The following is a 21,540-nucleotide window of genomic DNA, read 5'->3' on the forward strand; positions in this document are numbered from 1 at the left end:
GTAACCTTAACATAAACATAGATTAGACAATTATCACACCACTTGGTCACAATTCGATCTGCATCACTTCATTAAAATTTATACACATTTATAATCCAACACGTCTGCAGTTAAATGTCTTTCTTCAGGTTCTTGCTGTAATACTCAGGGCAGACAGCCCCATTCTTTCAAATCACCCCAATACTAAATTACCACTGAATCGTGTAAGCACAAGGGAGGAATGACTTATGCAGCCTTTCAGAGAAATTCCCAAAACATGTCCGCCGTTTAATCTTTTATATTTGAACAGTTTTTTCTTAAAAAAGAGTTAACAGATTAGCTGTCTCAAATGTTTCTATTTGTAGAAGCAAATCCAGCGCCCCCAACACTAATCAAATCAGTTTTTTCATTAAAGGTATTATTAAATAATGCTTCCTGGCTACACAATACAATGGGTAAATAAGTACATCACTTTCAGACACGGCTGACTACATTTTATTACTTAACATATAATTCTTATCATTCCACCTGTGCCACACTCCTTGTGTCATCTAAGTTTAATCACAGTACCTAAGTAAGATAGAGCAGGATCAGTAATCAGCCCAATTCAGGTCAAGGCAGCTGTCAAGGATCACAATACGTTTTTGCCTGTAAGAACAGCTGCCTGTCCTGGTCTCTAGCTGCACTGGTAGCCATCCACAACAGCGAGGTTTGCCAGCAGCAACAGCTTGAGTTTCACCAAGATCACAGACTCACCATCGTCCAGAGCATTCTGCTGTAATGATGGGCTTCTGTAGCCAGCTGAACCCAGCAGCACCAGAAAACGCTGGCCATGGTTTCAACAGAGCTAAAACTCTCCGCGGCATTTGTAGAGTAATCCTGGGCGTAAGGGAGGTATCAGAAACGTGAGGCAGTATGACACAAACAGCAGCCACATAAGTAAAATGCATCCCTCAACCCACCACACCAGCTTGCAGGGTGAAAGTATAACTGCACCAATGGTAGAAGAAAGACTCCAGCAGTGTGAGTTGTACCCACGCAATGCCTTCTCAGAGCTACACAGATTGTGTAGTTCAAGCTTCCAATTTCTTCTTGCAGTGCCCTCTTAACATATGAGGGCTCTAGAAGTTTCAGCTTCTTTCAGAAGTATATTCTAAGAGTTGTAGGCAGGGGCTACCTTGGTCAGTAAGATTAGGGGCGGATGAGAGCTTCAGATATTCCCACAATTCTCTGGCATTTAATGTTAAGGTTCATGAGATGGGCTTTAGGGGGCAGTGGAAAGGGAAATGAATGCATATTGGTATGGTTATTAAGTAAAAGAAGACAGAAGATTATGTAAAAGTAACCAACACTTTAGAAGACTCAAATCAGAAAGCGGGAGAGTGTGTGTGCGTTTTTGTCCGTGTATATGTAAATATCTCTGGCGAAATCCGACAGGCACATCACCATACCCGACTGAAAGTACTTACAGCGGAACCCTGCCTCCCTCCTCTCCCCCAAAACCCCCTCTCTAAAGTTACGCTGCTGGTTGCAGGACGCCTATCATGAGTGTTAGTACGCATGCCTACTTAGTACTTTACAATGCCATGCAGTGCCATTTTCTTCTGGCACCACCTCTGCAGTTTGAAAGAGCACCAGCAGTGTTGGCTTCTTCAGGGAGTGCCTTCCTAGTTCTAAAGGATGCCAAGAGTGTGGATTTCATCAAGCAACAACTTCTTAGCGCCTTAGAATGATAGGTAGCGTCAACTTATTTAGTTAACAACATTATTTTGAGTCAGGGGAAGCACAAGGTATATAGCAGCGAGCCTCTGTTGGGCTACAATTACAAATCTTTGACCTGCTGATCTGTTCAACAAAGTGTCACAGTGAAGGGCACTCCATCATATCGAAGAGGGTAATCATCACTGAGTTTTCCCGCCGTGTCCGCCATGCATTACAAAGTGGTTGCAGGTCGGGAAAATGTAGAATAACCCCGACAAGCAGGGAGAAAACTTTCTACATGTTCGCCCTGTTGTTGTTTTTTGCTTAGCTAACACAAACTCCTGCTTCTAGAGATTATTTTAGATTAACAAAAAGTAGGTGGGTTAAACATGACAACCGCTGAGCAAACCTACAATGCTGTGAAGACATCTATGTCAGTGGCAGCGCAGAGTAGAGAAAACTCTGCCAGGCAAGTCACCATGCCTAGGCTGATGGTCTTCTGAAGGGTGGCAGAGGCCGTGACTTCCATCTCTGCTGGACCAGCAGACCATCAGTCAGTGCCTAAATGATCCCTAGAGTCTTCTCCGTGCTCGAGAATGGCAAGTTCTAAAGGAGCTCCCTCATGAATGCTTTTCAGTGATTTATGACCCTGAGTAGTCATCTTTCCCTAACCACTCGATAGCGTCCCTGTCCCGTGCCTCTCCTCCTGCTCAGAACTTTATTGTGTTCTACACGCATGTCACGAATATTGGCTTTGGTCATACTGGTAAGTGAGGGATAGGTTGCATAATACTTGGACCTGTAAGAGCTGCTTGCTGTTAGCTGGGTAACTGTCAGGAGGATCATATTTGGAAATTAATAAAACGTTGCATTGTTATCTAAGGCCAGTTTAGACCTGTTCAGTAGCGGATTTGGTGGGTTAACACAGCTTCCATTACTCAAGGAATATAATACAATTATTGCTACATGCTGGTGTTTGCATATTTGAAAGCTGTACGTATTCAGACCCTATTGAAACGTTTGATGGAAAACGTTTCATTTCAAGTAAACAGACTGGACTTATGGCTGATTCCCTTCTACAAAGTATACTCTGGCAATGTCATGTAATTATGGCTGCTCCTGAAACAATGTTGATTCGATAAATATGGGACTGTGGAGTTAGAGAAATAAGGACGATTAAAGTGTAGTGTTGTTTACTAAATGAATGGCTATAGCAGCAGGGTTTGATCCGGTTAGCTGTTGCTAAGCACCAATGGAAAAGGCTATTATGTGAACGCTGTATATACAAAGCAAATGCTGTATTTTTGTCAATATTTGATAGATTGAGAATATATCACTCCCATTGTCCCCACTGTGAATATAAAGGATGGCACGGATATCTAGTGGAATAATTGATATTGGAGGAGGGACAAAAGTGTGTTATGTACAGTGCAAATCAGCTTACTGCCCATTCTAGATATAGAAGCTGCTTGTTGTGGATTTAACAGAAGAGAACGATTCATGTTGACATTCCAATCTACATAATAGTGAATTGATACTTCAAGAAGCGATACATGAACGTTTTGTTATTCTAATGACAGAGTGAGAACGGAGACTGGCTGTTAATAAAAACAAGCATTTGCAATGCAACGGTCTCGCGTTTGCTCGTGTTAGAGCTGATAGCGTTGTAAACTCCTAACCTGACTTTTCACTGGTAATGAAACCTATCGGCAAAAGTGCATTTATGTACGTAACCCGAAAAAGTGCAATTAACTGTGTAACAGGGCCGATATTATGTAAAGCGCTCGACTTCTGCCAAGCGAGATCGCGCTGGGAAAATTGAAAAAAAGTAGTCCACCAGCTGGACAGAAAACAGCGAACCTCGCATGTTTTCTGTACTTGCCCTATGCGCTGGAGGAGGGCTATCCACCAGGCATGACGTGTGCATGCCTTCCACTGATGAAATCAAGCACATTCTAACAGGCATGCCCAAAAGCCAATGACAGACACTGACGTGAGGTGGAAAGAGCTCCGAGCCCTTTTTAATTACTAAAGCGTCTCGCAAGCGCATGCGACCCAGGCTCCACCCTAAAAAACCTTAGAACAATGAATGATAAATTAGCTTCTTTAAAAGTCTCAAAACATCGATGGCCCTAAATAATTACTAATCATGAAAGCTAAATATTTCTAAATGTATTTTACACTAATTCCATTTCTAGCTAGGTGAGATTAATCTAGGGGATTTATTTAGAGTTTTGTTGATGCAGGGCATCTGTCAAAAAGTGGCAGATGTGCAGTCCGCTGTATTAGGAGTGTATTGATGTCAATTCACCCTAATTATGGTGGATGAAAAATCCATCAGTTTTCGGCGGATGTTCCGCATCTGCCCAGGTCTAAATAAAGTTGTAACTTTGTAAAAGTTTTGTTTGTTTAAAATAATGAATAGCGAAATTTACTGAAAATAATAATCATTAGGGATAATTGTTAGGTGTTGAGTGGCATATGGAGGACAGTTGGCCAAGTTTTCGTGATGTTGGAATATTCCTATATCTTCGTTGCCGTGAAAGTGGCTGTGCCCACACTTCAGCAAATGTCATAATTCCCTTTTCTTACTGAAATTCCACAGATATGGTTTGTTAATACAAAAAGGCCAGAAAAAAGACACAAATAATGACATTTGGTTTTCCTAAGGAATAGGGGTGTTTTGCTCGTGCCTCTTTCTCCTGTGGTGGAAGAATAGAAAATCAAGTTTTTCCTACTACTGGAAGGTTTCTATTTTTAGTTCGGTGGATTTTGTATATTACAAACCACCGAACAGTCGAAATAATAACACTCATTCAATATTTATATTTTATTTGTCGACTGGTGATTTTTAATGCATCTGCGTTTTCTGCATCAGCAGTCCTTTTGTTTTGAATGAATTGTCACTTCCATTTCGTTCTCCTATGTCACTTCTGTTCACATTGTCTCCAGTTAATGATCAACAACCTGTATGCAGTGCTTTGAAAAGATCACCAGCATAAACGAGCAACAAAGGCATGATAATGGCAGTTGAGGTGCATTGCACTACAGCTTCAACTGAAGCCTTTTGTTAATCACAAACAGCACTGTAGGGTGGCAGTGCTTATTGTCATTTTCTGAACCATACTGTCCACCTACTTTGATCACCAGGTCATCTTGTCTCATTGTATTGAGGACATAATCCATGTTGGACAGTTTCTGCATGGAGGTACTAACCACAGGCCAGATGTAGCAAACAAAAAATTTGCGACTCGGATTTTGCGAGTTGGTGCGACTCGCAAAATGCGAGTCGCAAATTGGAATGCAGGCAAAAAAAAGTGCCGAAATTGCGACTCGCACCCGGACTCGCAACGCAGTGTGCGAGTCCGCCGATTGCGAGGTCGCTTTTTGCGAGTGTGCAAAAAACGAACTCGCAATTAGTGAGTGGATGTCGCAAATTGCGATTAGCTTGTTAATTGATTACAGGTGAAGCAGAACACTCCAGAAACCACTCCAGAACACTCTGGAAACACTTCCTGGCACATGATGATGACATAACAGCCAGGAAGTTTACTAATACACCTGGGAGGAGGGAGGACCACACCCTTTTAAAACTGCTGAACTACACACAGGACAAACAGCAGCTGCCATGGAAGGAACACCAAGGAAGAGGAAGCAGAAATTATCAGAGAGGGAGCTGGAGGTGCTGACAGACGAATGCTGTCAGCACTATGATGACTTGTTTGGAAAATCAGCCCTCAATGTTCCTGAAGCCACCAAGAAACAGCTGTGGCAGGACATACAGGACAAGATAAATTCCCTGGGGGTGAGCCACAGGAGCATAGATGACATCAGGAAAAGGTGGTATGACCTCCGCTCCCGGACCAAGGAGAGGGTGGCTGAAAGGCTCCGGGAGATGAGAGGCACAGGAGGGGGACCATCGTCTGTGCCACCACCCACACCCCTGGAAGAAAGGGTGGAGGAAACCTTGGAGCAGGAGGCAGTTTCTGGATTTGGGGACCTGGACACCTCAGAGCCCAGCACATCAACCGGTGAGTACCATGTGACATGCCTGTACCCCTATCAATGCCATACCCCCACCCACCATGTACACAGGGGCATGCACAACCAAGATAGCTCCATTTCAGGGTAGCAAACACCAGATTGATGCATTATGGGAAATGTAGTCAAGTAGGCAGTTCATAGGCAAATGTTTATTAGGAAGTGTGCAACAGATAGTAGACACTGACAGTCTGTTCCCCATGTCCCACAGGTCTCCAACAAGACACCACCACTACTCCAATCAGCCAGCCCCATGAGGACACCTTAGGACCCGCCAGCACCCCCACCTGCACGGTCAACAGCATCCCTGCAGTAGCCACACCTGCTGCAACAGTATCCCAAGAGGCTGTCCCAGCAACAGGCAGGGATGAGACAGGTGAAATCACAGGGCAGCCACCGCTGCGCAGGCGTCGCAGGTCCAGGACATCAGGGCTGCAGTCTGCATCCGGGCAACTACCTCCCAGCACCAGTGAGGCACATCTGCTGCATGGTCAGCGCCTACAAAATCGAATTTTAGGGAGGATTAGTGGTGTGCTGCACCGCTTCGTGCGCAATAACCATGCCAGCATGCAGCACCTGAACTCAAGGATGGACATGATCTGCACTAACACTGGGGACCTTGCCCTTGCCATGAGGGAACTGGCGGGAGGACTACTGGCCCAGGCCGAGGGTGGGCGGCGCAGGGACCATCAGCTCCTGCACAGACTGGACAGGATGGGCCACATCCATCGGCAGGCTCGCCATGAACACCACAGGCCTGTCGAGGAGGACAGTTGGGCTGCAGGTGGAAATGGGCCATTTCGCTGGGGATGTGGCTAGGGGCCTGGGACGTCTGACCCACATCATTGACTTGATGGAGACACGGAATATGTCTAGGGGCACAGGGGAAACACCCCAGGACAGTGAGGAGGGCTCGACAGTGAGCAGTGTCTCTGTCACTGACAGCAGGGTGCTCAGGAGTAGCAGGCAGAGCACCACAGAAGCACCAGGGACCAGCCAGGCTGGCAGGAGGGGCAGAAGGTCATAGAGATCACCCTGGACCATTAGAAGTGGCACATGACGTCAATGTGCCACATGCCTGGTGTGCATTTTCATGCCCATGGACATTCATTACTTGTAAATAGTTTCATTTCTGCACTAATAAAATAGTTATTTTTGTTCCACTTAACAAATGGAGTTTTTGGACAATAGGTGAGTATGGTTGGAGTTGACACGTACCTTCTAAAGTAATGTGTTGCGATGTGTTCCCATCTCAGTCTGCCTTGATTAGCTATACTCCTATCCCCATTATGGCGATGTGGTTGTTCTTGCTCTTCATCATCAGGATCTGGGTCTGCAGGGGTGAGAGGTAGCCCACGTCGGGTGGCTATGTTGTGGAGGATGGCGCATGCGACCACAATTTTGAATGCTGTAATGGGGGTATACTGGAGGGCACCTCCACTGCGGTGGAGGCATCTGAATCTTGCTTTCAGGAGTCCGAAGGTGCGCTCGATAAGGTTCCTGGTCCTCTTATTTGCATTGTTGTATCGCCTCTCACATTCATTGCTGGGTGTTAAAAACAGAGTCATGATCCATGGCCTTAGAGCATATGTACTGTCACCTGTTGGGCACAAAAAGTACACTGTTAGGAAGTCCTGATTGTTGTGCACAGTGACCTGTGTGTATGTCTGCAAGGTGTCTGTAGCTCTACCTAGGAGGTATCCGTCTCCAAATTCCCCACGTTCCAGGCGTTGATGTATCCCACTATGCCTAAACATGTATGAGTCATGGGTACTGCCTGGAAACTTAGCTACAATGTCCGTGATGACATAATGGGCGTCACAAACAACCTGAAGATTCAGTGAGTGGGTACACTTTCTGTTGCGGAAAAGATGTTCCAGATTTGCAGGGGGGCATATTTGAATGTGTGTCCCATCTACACACCCTATGACATGGGGAAAGTGGGCAATGCGGTAAAAGTCCAGCTTGGTGCTGTTAATTTCTGCCTCATTCCTGGGTAGGTATATGAAGTGAGACCTGTGTGTGAGTATGGCATCTAGGAATGCCCTGAGGAACCTTGACACTGAACTTTGGGATACCCCACCTGCCACAGCAATTACCCCCTGATAGCTCCCTGAGGCCAAGAGGTGCAGTGAGCATAGCACTTGCACATGCGTAGGGATGGCGCAGCCACGCAGAGTCTGGTGTTCTAGCTGTGGTTTCAGTAAATCAATGAATTCTTGTATGGCTGCGCTGCTAAGGCGGTATTTATCGTATATCTCATCCTCAGGTTGCTGAAAAAGAGTCTGCCTTGTTCTATATATCTTCTCCTGTCTGTGGCCCCTCCTCCTCCTCTGCTGGGCTGCGTGGACTCTCCTTCTCACTGCTATCAGGTATATCTCCGCCATGTTGAGTAACCCAGATGCCTTCTGGGTCTCCTTTTATACTTTGGTTATGGTTACCACCTGCTCTGAGTTAGTGGTAAATGGCAAGTGCAAAATGGGCTTTTTGCGACTAGTCGCAATTTGCGAGTTGCAATTGCATATGGTTTGCGACTCGCAAATTGCGACTTGCAATTTGCGGGTCGCAAAATGGGGTCGCAACTGATGCGACTCGCAAACGGGTCCCATCGCTTTTTGCAAGTCGGAAATGGGGTTTTTGCATCCCATTTCCGATTTTGCACTGTCGCAAATAGCGAATCGGCCCATTTGCGACTCGCAAAACTTTGCTACATCTGGCCCCACATTGCTTAATTGTAAAAATACAAATGCCAGGGCCTGAGGTGTTCCTGAGCCAGCCACAATGGCTGGCACAATCCACTGCCTGTGTCAAGTCTGCCAAATATTACCCATTACACAATACACTGGTGATATTTGGGTCTTTGGATCATTACAGGTCAGCTAGAGCTGTTAGGATGGCCAGGGGAAGCTGGGTCAGTTCATTTTACTATATAAAACTTTATTAATGAGCGCTACTAAAAACTTGAGAACTTCACCATGTGGTGGACTAACATACATAAGGAACCGTGCTTAGAACCTGCACAAATTAAGCTCTGACTAAACAGCATCCTTGGATGGAAGAAACCATTTACGTTGTGGCCTGGACGGAGGTGGTGATAGTCACTGCTACCTCTCTTTTTGTAGTGCCTCATTTAGATGGGGCACATAAAGTCATTTTCAGTATGTGTTCTTGACAGACCACTGTTGGTCAACGCAGCACCCAGTTTGCCTAAAAGGACAGCTATTCTAATACAAAGATGGTGCTGTGCCAAATAGGTATGTTGTGTTTTGAGATTACGTTACTTTTTATTAAATCGAAAGGACGAATGATGTGTATGAAATCCTGTAAAATAATCATTAAAAATGATTAATTTAACTTAACCTTTATTCTTATTTGATACAAACCCAATGAACGTATACAGGGTAAATATTCATAAAACTACTTAGAAATAAAAAATAATCAGAAAAATCAATAATTTTCGCACCATATTGGACTGACAGCTATTCATGATGGTGCACAATATCTGCACTCTATTGCTTCTATATGACAAATATTTTTTTATATTAATACTGAGCTAATGACTGAAAAATGCAAGCATTGTAATATAACATGTTGAAAACCAATATAAGTGTATCTAAACGGTTCATGTCACAGTTTAATCCTTAGCTCAAGCATATGTGATCTTGAAAAGCAATTGCATTAATTTTCTGATCATAAGTGGGCACCATGACTTTCATAATTGCGTAACTAAAGGTGCCCATTATAAATATTTTATTCTTAGCAATTGAGACTCATCAGTAGCCCTTATTATTTTGTGAGTGGGTCTCGAGCTACACACTAGCAGTGGTGGCCAATGCAATTTAATAGTAGTGGGGCGGGTAGATGGGGTAGAGGGGTAGCACGCGGGGGGAGCACATGAGGGGAATGTGCAGGGGGAGTGCACTGGCAGAGGAGTGTGGGTGGGGTTGAATAAATTTAAAAAATACTTAACTGGTGCTACCTGCCACTTCGAGCTCCTCTTTCTGGTCCCAGCAGTCCCAGCAGCTTCAGAGACTCCCTGTACAATCCTAGTGTTGCTCTCATGCAATTACCAAGCATGAGAGCAGAGTGGGGATTGGCCTGAGCAGGCTGGTTTACCGCTCATTCAGGCACAGGTAGTCCGTGCTGTTTCTCCAACCCGGCTGTCAAATACAGATTGGGTGATGAAACCCAAGGACCTAAGACGGCCGTCCAAACTGACATGCGCACTTATGTGCACTCCACTCTTCCACCCCCCTCCCATGGCCCACCCCTGCCCCTCCCTCCACACTCTTTTACAATATATTTTTACTTTTCAGCTGCTGGCTCTGAGGCAGTGGGGCAACACTCCTCCACCACTGTGGAGGAGCTGTGGCTGCACATTATTAATATCTTTCTGAGTAGCAGTGTGCATTTTGCAACCTGTAACATACCACAAAGGAAAAAGGAGAATCCCACTCTCTGTTGTAATTCGTAATGGAATGCATGAGTGATTTCCAACCACAACTGCAATTGCAAACAATTGAACACATACCAGCAATCTAAAGGGGATGGTATCGATTCGTACAGTGAAACTGTCTCTGCGGCACAGCTTCCACCTTGTGATCACGGCTTTTTTGAATTAGAGAGGAGCCAGTTTTAGCTTTTAAAAGCAGCCCTGTCTCTTAAGAAGACTATGCTCCTTAATAAATTAATAAGTGGTCATTGAATGCAAATGGTAAGAAGGGGTTTGCTATCCTTTGCAGGACCCCATCAATGCCTGTCATTGTCAGCGAGCCACTAGAAGGACACCTACCACACTCATATTAAGGAGGCAGGGGGCTTTTGATACTCCCTGTGAATGGTCTGAATTTGAATGGTGGGTTTGCACTGTGACGGATCTGTACTTCACATCGGGTATAAAGATTACGTCAGGCCTCAAACCAGTCAATGTACAAAAACACTGACTGGTTTGGAACTTGGTCTTTGTAAATAGTGGCCACAGTCACTTTACTTGTCTTCATGGTTGAATGTGATTCTGCCCAGTTCAGAATCTGGAGGTGCTTTACTCAAATCAGTAACCACTTGAGTGATCTGCACGTTTTGTATTTTACAAGCTTGTTTTAGAAGGGACCCCACGTGTACGATCATGTCATAATGGTCACTAGGTAATTTAAAGTCACCACTGCACACCCTAATTCACAGATTAGTTCAGCGAATGCTTGTTAACTTTCATGACTTGTTTGGAAGTGCAACAAAGGCATTATCAATAGCTGAACATAAGCTGAATCTAAGGGTAATCTTTATTACACGGGCAGATGCAATTGTGTACTTTATACTTTCTGTGAACTTAAAGACTGTACTTCTCCATTTGTCATGTTGAGAGATTATGAATAAGGCTCCTAGTGTTCAGTTTTTACTGATTTTTACAAATACATACAGACCGAAAACAATGTGTTCCTGTCTGTATTTATTTTTAAAAGCGGAAAAATACAGAAAATGTTTCTTCTTCTGAGCGACTTTCCATGCTGTTCTTCATGAATTCCAGGTCAACAGCTGAGCAGCTAAACAACATGGTGAGTTAAAAAATGGGATGCAATTTCCTTAAATACAAACATATGATTCCATACATGTGTATATAAAGCTAGTATTTAACTATAGGTGTAGTGTTTTGTTATATCTGGCAACTTAATTTGCTGAAACACGATGGGCATCAAATTATGAGAGCATGTTTATCGGTTAAATAAATGTGGAATTATACCATGATACAATTCCTTTCACTCCCAAAATACAAAATAAATAAATAATAAATACGATAAATACCAAAAAGATGGCCAAAATATAAATATGGATGAATACAGATGGAAATGTTAAAAAAAAAAAAAATACCATAAAACTGGGAGCCCCAATTATGAATCATGGCCCAATTACAGAGCACCTTGAATCAATCTCTTGCTTTTATGTCATGACACTTTTATTTAGGTAGTTTCCAATTGAGGTAGTCAGGATATGGTGAGGCATAAGGACTTTAATATATGCATGATTTCATTCAGCAGTCTGTCACTTTAATCATAAGAACATATAGATTGATTAATGGTGTGCTATAGATGACCATTGGTGAGCTTATACAAGAGTTCTGATGGCCAGTGTGTCTAGATCACAGCTACCTCAAGGATAAGACTGCTCAATTTTTTTAGGATATGGTTTGTACCATGAAGAAGCTCATGCTTATCTTAGCAACAGAAATATATCCTATTAAAGAATTGTGAAGTTTCTGTCATACAGGTTTTCTGCAAAATTTGCGGTAATTTGAAAAGGGGATGTTGTTCCTCCAAAAGAAAGGAAAAAGGGAAAGAAAAGCTGTCAGTCTGGGACTGATCAGAGGGATCCAGGGGTTCAGATTGATCAGAAGTGAATGCCCTGACACACCCAGATAGGTGCCAAGTTTCATCATTGGGCAGTTCCTCGTTGGGCTGGATCTGCAATACCCAATGGGCCCCTCGAGGAGGCTCTTTATCAGAGATCTTCTGATATTAGCCATAAAAAAACAGATTAATACTGATCTGACAGAAAGACTTATCAGCAGGATTCAAACCCTGGTCACATCAGAGGAATTGCAAGGATGATCACGAGAAATGAGACTGAGTTCCTGATTAACACCTCACAGAAGATCAGGTACTTTTACATCTTGCAAAAATCCACAAAGGGGTACTAGCCCCCTCCAGGTCAACTAATTGTGTCTGGCATTAGATGTCTCCTGGACCAGTGGACTCAATTTTGTGGCCATTTTCTGCAACCACTCGTGAGGAAGACCCCCTCTTTCTTTAAAGATACTAGGGATGTCCTGAACCTTGTTGAAGAGACAAACAACCTGATAGAGATCAAACATTTGATGACCCTCAATGTCGAGGCACTTTACACCAACATCCCTTACGATGCCAGCATTGAGACCATTGAGGCCAGCCTTCTATCTGAGATATGGACATGAGCTACACCAGTGAGCTTCATCACCGAAAGTGCTGCCTTCGCATTGAAAGGAAATTACTTTCTATTCCAGGACCAACTCTTCCATCAAGTACAAGGCACTTCAATCAAGAGTACCTTTGCTCCCAGCTTAGCATGCCTGTACGTGGCTGATTCTGAGAGGCAATTTATCTCTGTAGACAGAAATCCTTACAGTACCAATATCATTTTATGTTGGCGCTACTAGATGATATCATCATCTTCTGACATGGCCATACTGACTCCTGCAAGGATTTTTTCACTTGGATAAATTCACTTAGTCCATATTTAGGATTCACAAAAACTGTCTCTGATAGAGGACCACCTTTATTGGACGTCATGACCTCCCTTGACAATGGCAAACTGTCTACTATTACTTTTAAGAAGTCAGCTGACTGCAATAGTCTTTTACTACATAACCATCATCATTCAAAGGCCCTTTGTGACAGTATCCCCGATGAGCAGTTCCTACACCTCTGTCGAAATCGCAGCAACACTAGTGACCATGACTATCAAGCTACAGAATTGAGCACCAACCACAGAGCCCACAACTACCCTTTGGGGATCATGAACCAGGCCCGGAAGAGTGCCAGAAATAACAACAGAGCAGCACTACTTGAACGCAGTAATAGGTCAAATAATAACATGATTGCATGTGTCATTAGGTTCACCCCCAACTCTAACAGTATACAGATAATCATATGGAAACACTGGCCAATACTGCATTTAGGCTCCCTAGATATTCATCTCCCATGTTTTGTGCTGAAACTCACACAAAACCTGAGATATGCTATTACAATTCCGATGGTCAGAAAAATTGATACTCTGGAATCTTTCTGCTATCACAGGAGACTTTCCCCATGGTTCATGTTGGGTTTGTCACCTCATGGAAATTTCCAAAGAAATCATATTGGACCACTCATACACAAGAACACATAGAGGCCAAACCAACTTCAATGCAAACAACTGTACATGCCTCATCAATTGCCCATGTATGCGTAAATACATAGGTGTGACGAGCAGACCGGTTAAAACAAGAATCACTGTGCTCCAAAGCAACATTTGATGCAAACTCAGCACCACTAAAATGAGTGCCCACTGCTTGGCAGCAAACCACACAACTGATGATCTCAAATTGACCATTTTGGAAACACACACTCCATGGGATGAACAAAACCCTGTTCCACAAAGACCAACAGTAGGTCTTTAACCTACCCACCAATACTAAGGAATTAAATGATGACAAACCTTGGAGCAAACTTAATACTTGATATTATACACCTACTCAATCATGGAGATATGCGTCCATTCCCCCGTTTGGGTTGCACCAACATGAATCATATGTTCCACAAGCAGGCCCTCTGATTTGTTGACCTACCTGCCTATACAAATGCTGGCTATGACCAACTTCTCTAGCCAATACATTTACTGTATATCTTAGAGCCCTGTGTCTATTCATACATCTATTAGGAACTTATCACCGTCCTTGATTAATATTTTCAATCCCATATGGATAAAACCTTTCTTAATGCCCCAGCTTGAACTGTGTGTTCATCCAGCTGGTACCTTGATTTCATGACCAACCAGCCAACATGTTTGCCGGTTTTGGCTATTATCTCTAGGCAACACACTCACTGTAATACTCACAGACCTTTTTGGGAAAGACATACAGTAATTGGAATAACTATCATTTAATTCTTGACTTACACATCTGTTAGGGCCCTATGGCCTTTCCTGACTTCACTCAGTGATCCCTGTAACTGTGCTGAATTTACCTATTTCAGCTGGGCGGCTGGCATGGGTTAACGACCAAACACGTAGCCCCACCCAGCGCTCTTGTCAGGTCTGACCTCTGACACAGGCTGCATGCCACTCCAGGACGCATTCCTTTTCTATGGGACGATATGGCGCAAAGCCCACTGGATCATCATAGCAACTTACAAACACTCCAATACGGCTTTAGGGATGCGGGAAACATTCTAGCCTTCTCCAGCACCCGTAACTTCACACAACTTGTACCCTCATCTGTAACCACCTTAGATTCCATGTCGACAGCCCAGCCTCACACGTGAATCTTATTGTGCCTTTGCAACAGGGGCCAATTAAGCATTACAAATGCCTACTTAAACCTGCAGCTCAGCCCTATTCCTCACCTCCAGTATGGCAGAGGAGGTTAGTTCCCGGGACAGTTACCACGTTGGTACATGTGACTACTTTCATGATCCAGATTTCTCGAATGATTTTTGTAACTATATCCTGCATTTTAATTACTAACTGGTATCTGCATATTTTACCAGTTTTTTCCATAGCTACGAGCAGCCCTCTGCCCTACCAAAAGGGCATTGCTACCACTTGGACACACCTCGCACCGCTGCCCTGCGCCGCCTCCACTTGGCCGTTCCTTTGCTTGTAATCCCTGCCGCTGCGTCCCCGCGGCCCCTCCCACCTCCCCCCTCCTCCTCACCGTCAGTTTCTCCTTTCTTAGCCTAAATACCCCGCCGCTGCGTCCCCGTGGCCCCTCTCGCCTCCCCCCTCCTCCTCATCGTCAGTTTCTCCTTTCTTTTCCCACCGCTGCTAATCCCTGCAGCCCACCCCCCCAGCCTTCCCATTCGCCCAGCCCTCCCTCCGCCCAGCTGCCACTCCCTCCCTCCTCCCCATTTAGGGCAGCCGTGGCGCGGACACGCCAAGACCGCGCCCAGCTCCAGTTCCCCTGGCCTCCTCAGACAAATCTACTCCCCCCTCACCCTCCACTCACTCAACCCTGGCCCCTGCACCACCTGCACCCTTTCCAGCCCCACACACACTCATGGCCCCTTCACCTGCTACGCCTGTCATTTCTCCTGCTCCTCATCCCTCACACCACACACCAACCATAGCGACCCACCCACAACAAACACAACACCCCCAACGCAATACTCACCTGCTCTGCCCCCACCCCCACCAACCAACCCCATCGTACACCACCCCACAACCAGAACACACCCCGCAACAACACCCTCATGCACCACACCAACACCACCCACCACAACCACCTCAACTGCCTGCTCCTCAACACCCGCTCCCTTCACAAACATGCCATAGAACTCTGGGACCTCCTCACATCACACTCACCTGACATAGCCTTCCTCACGGGAACCTGGACCAACCCCTCCTCGGAACCCGACATAGCCATCGCCACTCCCAAGAGATACAAAATCCAACGCAAAGACTGCCTCAACAGGCCAGGTGGTGGCATCGCCCTCCTACACAGGGACACCATCAAAGTCACCACCAGCTCCCAAGACACTATCAACAACACAGAACACATGCACTTCCTAATCCATATTAACAACAACCACCCTCAGAGGTACACTAATCTACAGACCACCAGGACCACGCCCCGCCTTCTGCGACACCATCGCCGACACCATCAGCCCGCACGCCCTCACCTCCACAGACTACATCCTCCTCAGTGATTTCAACTTTCACTTGGAGAACATTCAAGAACACAACTCAACCTCCCTCATAGATAATCTCACCAACCTCGGGCTCAAACAACTGGTCACCACACCCACCCACTCAGCAGGACACACGCTCGACACAGTGTTCACCTCAAGCCAACACATAGCCTACACCCATACCACCAAACTCCTCTGGACTGACCACCACTGCGTCCACTTCTCCTTCACCAAAACCCCCACACACCACCATCAACACACCACACCCTACCGCATGGGGGACAAGATCCCCACAGAACGCCTGAACTCCCAACTGGCTCACAACCTCCCCCCCCACACCAACGACCCCAACACAGGAGCACACAACCTCTCTAAATGGATCACTACCTGCGCAGAAACACTAGCCCCCCTCAGAAAACACATCGCCACACGCAACATCAAGAACGCCCCATGGTTCACCCCCGAATTCCAAGACTCCAAGCGCAAATGCCACCAAGCGGAGACAATATGGTGACAATAACCCTCTACAACCAACTTCTCCACCCTCAAAGCCACCATCCGCACCCCTCACCAACTCATACGCACCGCCAAAAGAGCTCACTACAAGACACGCCTTGACAACAACTCTCAAAACAGCAAAGAACTCTTCACCATCATTAAAGATCTAGCCAAACCCAAAGCCAGCAACATAGACCCCACACACACACAGCCCCTATGTGACGCCCTGTCCAACCACTTCCACCACAAAATCCTGGACATCCACAACAGCTTCGTACCACCCACACCCACCACACACATCCCCCACTCACGCAACTCAACCCCCACCCACGACCTCCCCCACCACACTCACCACCTGGGCCCCCACCACACACGAAGAAACCGAAAAAACCATGAACTCCATCCACTGGATCCCCCTCCGACCCCTGTCCACATCGCATCTACAACAAAGCCAGCCCAACCATCGCCCCATACTCCGCGACATAATCAACTCCTCTTTCGACTCCGTCACCTACCCAGACCCCTGGAAGCACGCGGAAATCACTGCCCTCCTAAAAAAAAAACAAAGCCAACCCAGAGATCCTCTCCAACTATCGCCCCATCTCCCTCCTCCCTTTCCCCGCCAAGGTTGCTGAGAAACTAGTCAACGCCCACCTATCCAACTTCCTCGAAGAAAACAACACTCTTGACCCCTCACAATCCAGGTTCCGTAAGAACCACAGCATAGAAACCGCCCTCATCACATGCACTGACGACATCAGGACCAAAGTCGACAAAGGCGAGACCGTCGCACTCATCCTCCTAGACCTCTCTGCAGCCTTTGACACTGTCTGCCACCACACACTCCACACACGCCTCCACAACATAGGAATTTGCCACAAAGCCTTAGACTGGCTCACCTCCTTCCTCACCGACCGGACCCAGAGAATCTGCCTCCCACCTTTCCACTCAACCGCTACCAAGATCATCTGCGGAGTCCCCCAAGGGTCCTCCCTCATCCCTACACTCTTCAACATTTACAGGATCCCCCCAGCCAACATCCTCCGACCACACGGAATCACTATCCTCTCCTACGCAGATGACACCCAACTCATCCTTTCCCTCACCCGCAACCCCACTACTGCCAAAACCAACCTACACGCTGCTCTCCTCGACACCGCCAACTGGATGACAACTACCCACCTCAAGCTCAACTCCAACAAAACCGAGATCATTATCTTCGGCCCCAACAAAACCATATGGGATGACTCCTGGTGGCCCACCACCCTAGGCCCCGCACCCACCCCCACAAACCACGCACGTAACCTCAGCATCATCCTGGACCCCTGCCTCTCCATGACACAACAAATCAATGCACTAACCTCCTCCTGCTTCCACACACTCCGCACTCATCAGCAGCAGACTTGACTATGGTAATGCCCTCTACGCCAGCACCACACTCAAACTCAAACGCGAGCTCCAGAGAATCCAGAACACAGCCGCACGCCTCGTCCTTGGCCTCCCCCGCCACAAACGAATCTCACCACACCTCAAATCTCTTCACTGGCTCCCCACAGACAAGAGAATCACTTTCAAGATCCTCATCCACGCACACAAATCCCTCCACAACACCGGCCCGACCTACCTCAACGAAAGAGTGAACTTCCACACTCTCACCCGCAACCGACCTCGTACTAGCTACAGTCCCCCTCATCCATCAAACCACCACAGGAGGCAGGGCTTTCTCCTACCTCACCCCCAAAACCTGGAACTCCCTCCCCACCAACCTCCGCAAAACCATAGACCTCCTACTCTTCAGAAAAAAACGTCAGGACATGGCTGTTCGAACAGTAACCCCTCCCCGCCCAGCTAGCGCCTTGAGACCCTCACGGGTGAGTAGCACACTCTATAAATCTTTTTGATAGATTGATTGGTTGATTGCCACTTAAATAGGGTAAGATTCCCATTTTCATTAACTATACACAATATGACGCCTGAGCAAGTTGTTAGGTGTTTTATGCTACTGTCATTGTGTATTAGTCACCTGCTTGTTGTAAGTGTGTATTTTTTTTTATATTCACTAATTCACTGTAGGCAACAGTACGACCTCAGCATGTTTCTGTTATGGGGTAAAAATATATCCTTAGCATGTTCTGAGTGTAACAATATATACCCCCAAGGAGTGTCCACCCGTCAAGGAAGTGGTGACACTCTGAAAAAGCTGTCTCTTTCCTCTCTCTACTTTACAGGTCAGAACCCGATTGTCCTGTACAACAGCAGGTACAGTAAACACACTGTGATTGAGCACTTTCACTGCACACCCCTTGCTCCCAATCAATTGTAGGTTAGGTATCAAAACCCGGTCCTGATGAAATGCCTAAGATCCTGCTGGGCCACAAGGCATGAAACATGTTGACCCAACGTCACTCATTTTGAAACTGTCTAGGCACATAGACTCCTGAGATAGCTCTCTTGTTTTTATCTTTGTCAAGGGAACCACTTTATTAAAAGAGTGCTTAAGCTATTTTAAACTGCCAAGTACACCACCCTACACTTAAATCCTCATGTGCGCTCATCTTTATGGCTAACATCGGAATATCTCTGATAAAGATCCTCCTCAAGGGGGCCTTTGGGCACTGCAGCACCTGCCCAACAAAGAGTAGCCAAAGATGAAGCATGACACCCATCTGGGTGTGTGAGAGCATTCACTGCTGATCACTCTGATCCCCCAGATCTCTCTGAACAGTCCCTCAGTCCCAACTGACAGCTTTTCTTTCCTTTTTTCCTTTCTTCTGGAGGAACAGCATACCCGTTTCACCTTACTGCGGATATTCAGGAGCGCGGATGCTGTACCTTGTAATCTGCTCCTAGTCCATCTCCTTGATTTATTCCTACAAAATTGGTTGTCACAAAGCAATGAACATTTTAGCTGTTTGAATTAATATAAATATTCTAATCCCCAAGGAGTTTGCAGAAGATTTCATTTGGGGATTTGTTTTTGGTTGGGAGAGTGAAAGGTTTTGGTTTTTAGTGAAGCAAAGTTCTTAAGGCTTCAGGGGTCTATTTTTTAGCACAGTTACAGCCTAATACTGCTAGTTCTGATCACAGTATCAGGTGATCCTGTTTGTTGAAATGTTTTGTTCTAACTTGTGCAAATATGTTCTCCTATAACTTGTTTTATCTGTTTAATATGTAGATTTGACTTGCAGTCTGCTGTTTTTAATTATCTGTTTGAAAATAACAGTCGTCCTCAACATGTGTTTTGAGATAAATGCGTGCTTTATAGTTTAGACTCTCTCCTTTGTTTGCGAATGTTCGAATAACCACATCCTTTAAAATGCTTTATTGTTTTTGTAATAGAAAGCACAGCTCATAGTTTTTGAACGTCCATTACCTTCACAGACGCTGCGCAATCGTACACCTGTTCACTGTAAGAACAAGTGGTCCGTCGAGGAGTCCCAGTGTATTCCAGTTCTCTAGCATATAGGGCAAATGAAATAAAGGCCCATATTTATACTTTTTTAGCGTTGCCTTTGCACCGCTTCTTGACGCTAAAACGGCGCAAGCTTACAAAATACAATTATATTTTGCAAGTTTGCGCTGCTTTTGCTCGAAAATGACGCAAAGGCGGCACTCAAAAAGTATAAATATGGGCCAAAGAACCCTAGAAACCATAGTGAGAAGAAAGGCGTATATTAGCGTGTTCATTATCCGTAGGTTGCAGACTGAAAATTATCGGTTTTTCACACAGAAACTGCTCTCTCAGGACGTCAGCAGAGCTGTTTGGTGTCCAGGACCAAATTTTAATTCAAGCTGCACCTTCTTTCTCCCTGTCCCGCATTAACGTATTGGGCCATTGGTGAATGATATAGTCCAGCGGTTCTTTGTGGTCCGGCGACCCCTGGGAGACCACAACACCTACTCAGGGGATCCACAACTGCTTGGAAAATTAAATAATATTAACAAATTAATGGAGTGTATATAAATCAAAAAAGTTGAAAACTTAAAATTTAAAAACGCTCTGCATAAGTGAAGGATTTCAAAGTTGAAGGCTGAAATTGTTGGCATCCTCAGGTTGATTGGTAGGAGCAATACAAGTGCAATCCGAATAGACTATGCATTATGGGTGACTTCAAATTAATTTAGAAAAGCTCAAATCTTACAATTAAAATTTAGACTTTTTTTTTTACATTTACTTGTGAATAAAATAAAATATTTCATCAGTGGTGTCATTTCATTTTCTTTATTCAGTTTACAGTTCAAAACCATAAAAGACAGCAGCACATACAAAACAAAAAAACATAGTAATTAATAAACACGTTAAAACAAATCATGAAGTATCAACAATCATCAACCATAGTACTCCGAATGGACACAGCAAACCTTAAAAAACAACTCGCAATAGCAATTACATTTTCCCCTGTTACCATCTATAAACGTAAAAGTGCTGGACAAGCTTGATTAAAACTACCCTTTTTAAGCAAGGGAGCAATAAAATGAATCCTAGGTGTGCAAATAAACTTACAACAGAACATAAAGTACAATGTGTCCTTGGGCGACTTATTATCACAACTACATGGACCTAACAGTTTAACATCATAACAACTTTGCAGTGAGCCCAATATCAGGTTCAACAAATTTAGCCTAAAATGGATTAATAAACATCTATCCCTATTCATTGTCAAATAGGGCTCTGTGTCCCATAGTGTAGTTGACAAAACATATTTTTGGAGAGAGGGTTTTGCCAACTCGACCTCTTCCCTAAGTGAGGGGGCTCTTTCCCTGAAGGATTCTTTGACCAATATCAAGTCACCCTTTCCAATCTACACAGGACTATGGAAAATACACTCTCTTCCTAATTTCCTGAAGGTATTCCTTACATATCTTAACCATGGTATTTTTAGAGCATCGGCTGACAACAAACAAT

The sequence above is a fragment of the Pleurodeles waltl genome, chromosome 1_1 (genome assembly GCF_031143425.1).
Source record: "Pleurodeles waltl isolate 20211129_DDA chromosome 1_1, aPleWal1.hap1.20221129, whole genome shotgun sequence".
Lineage (NCBI taxonomy): Eukaryota > Metazoa > Chordata > Amphibia > Caudata > Salamandridae > Pleurodeles > Pleurodeles waltl.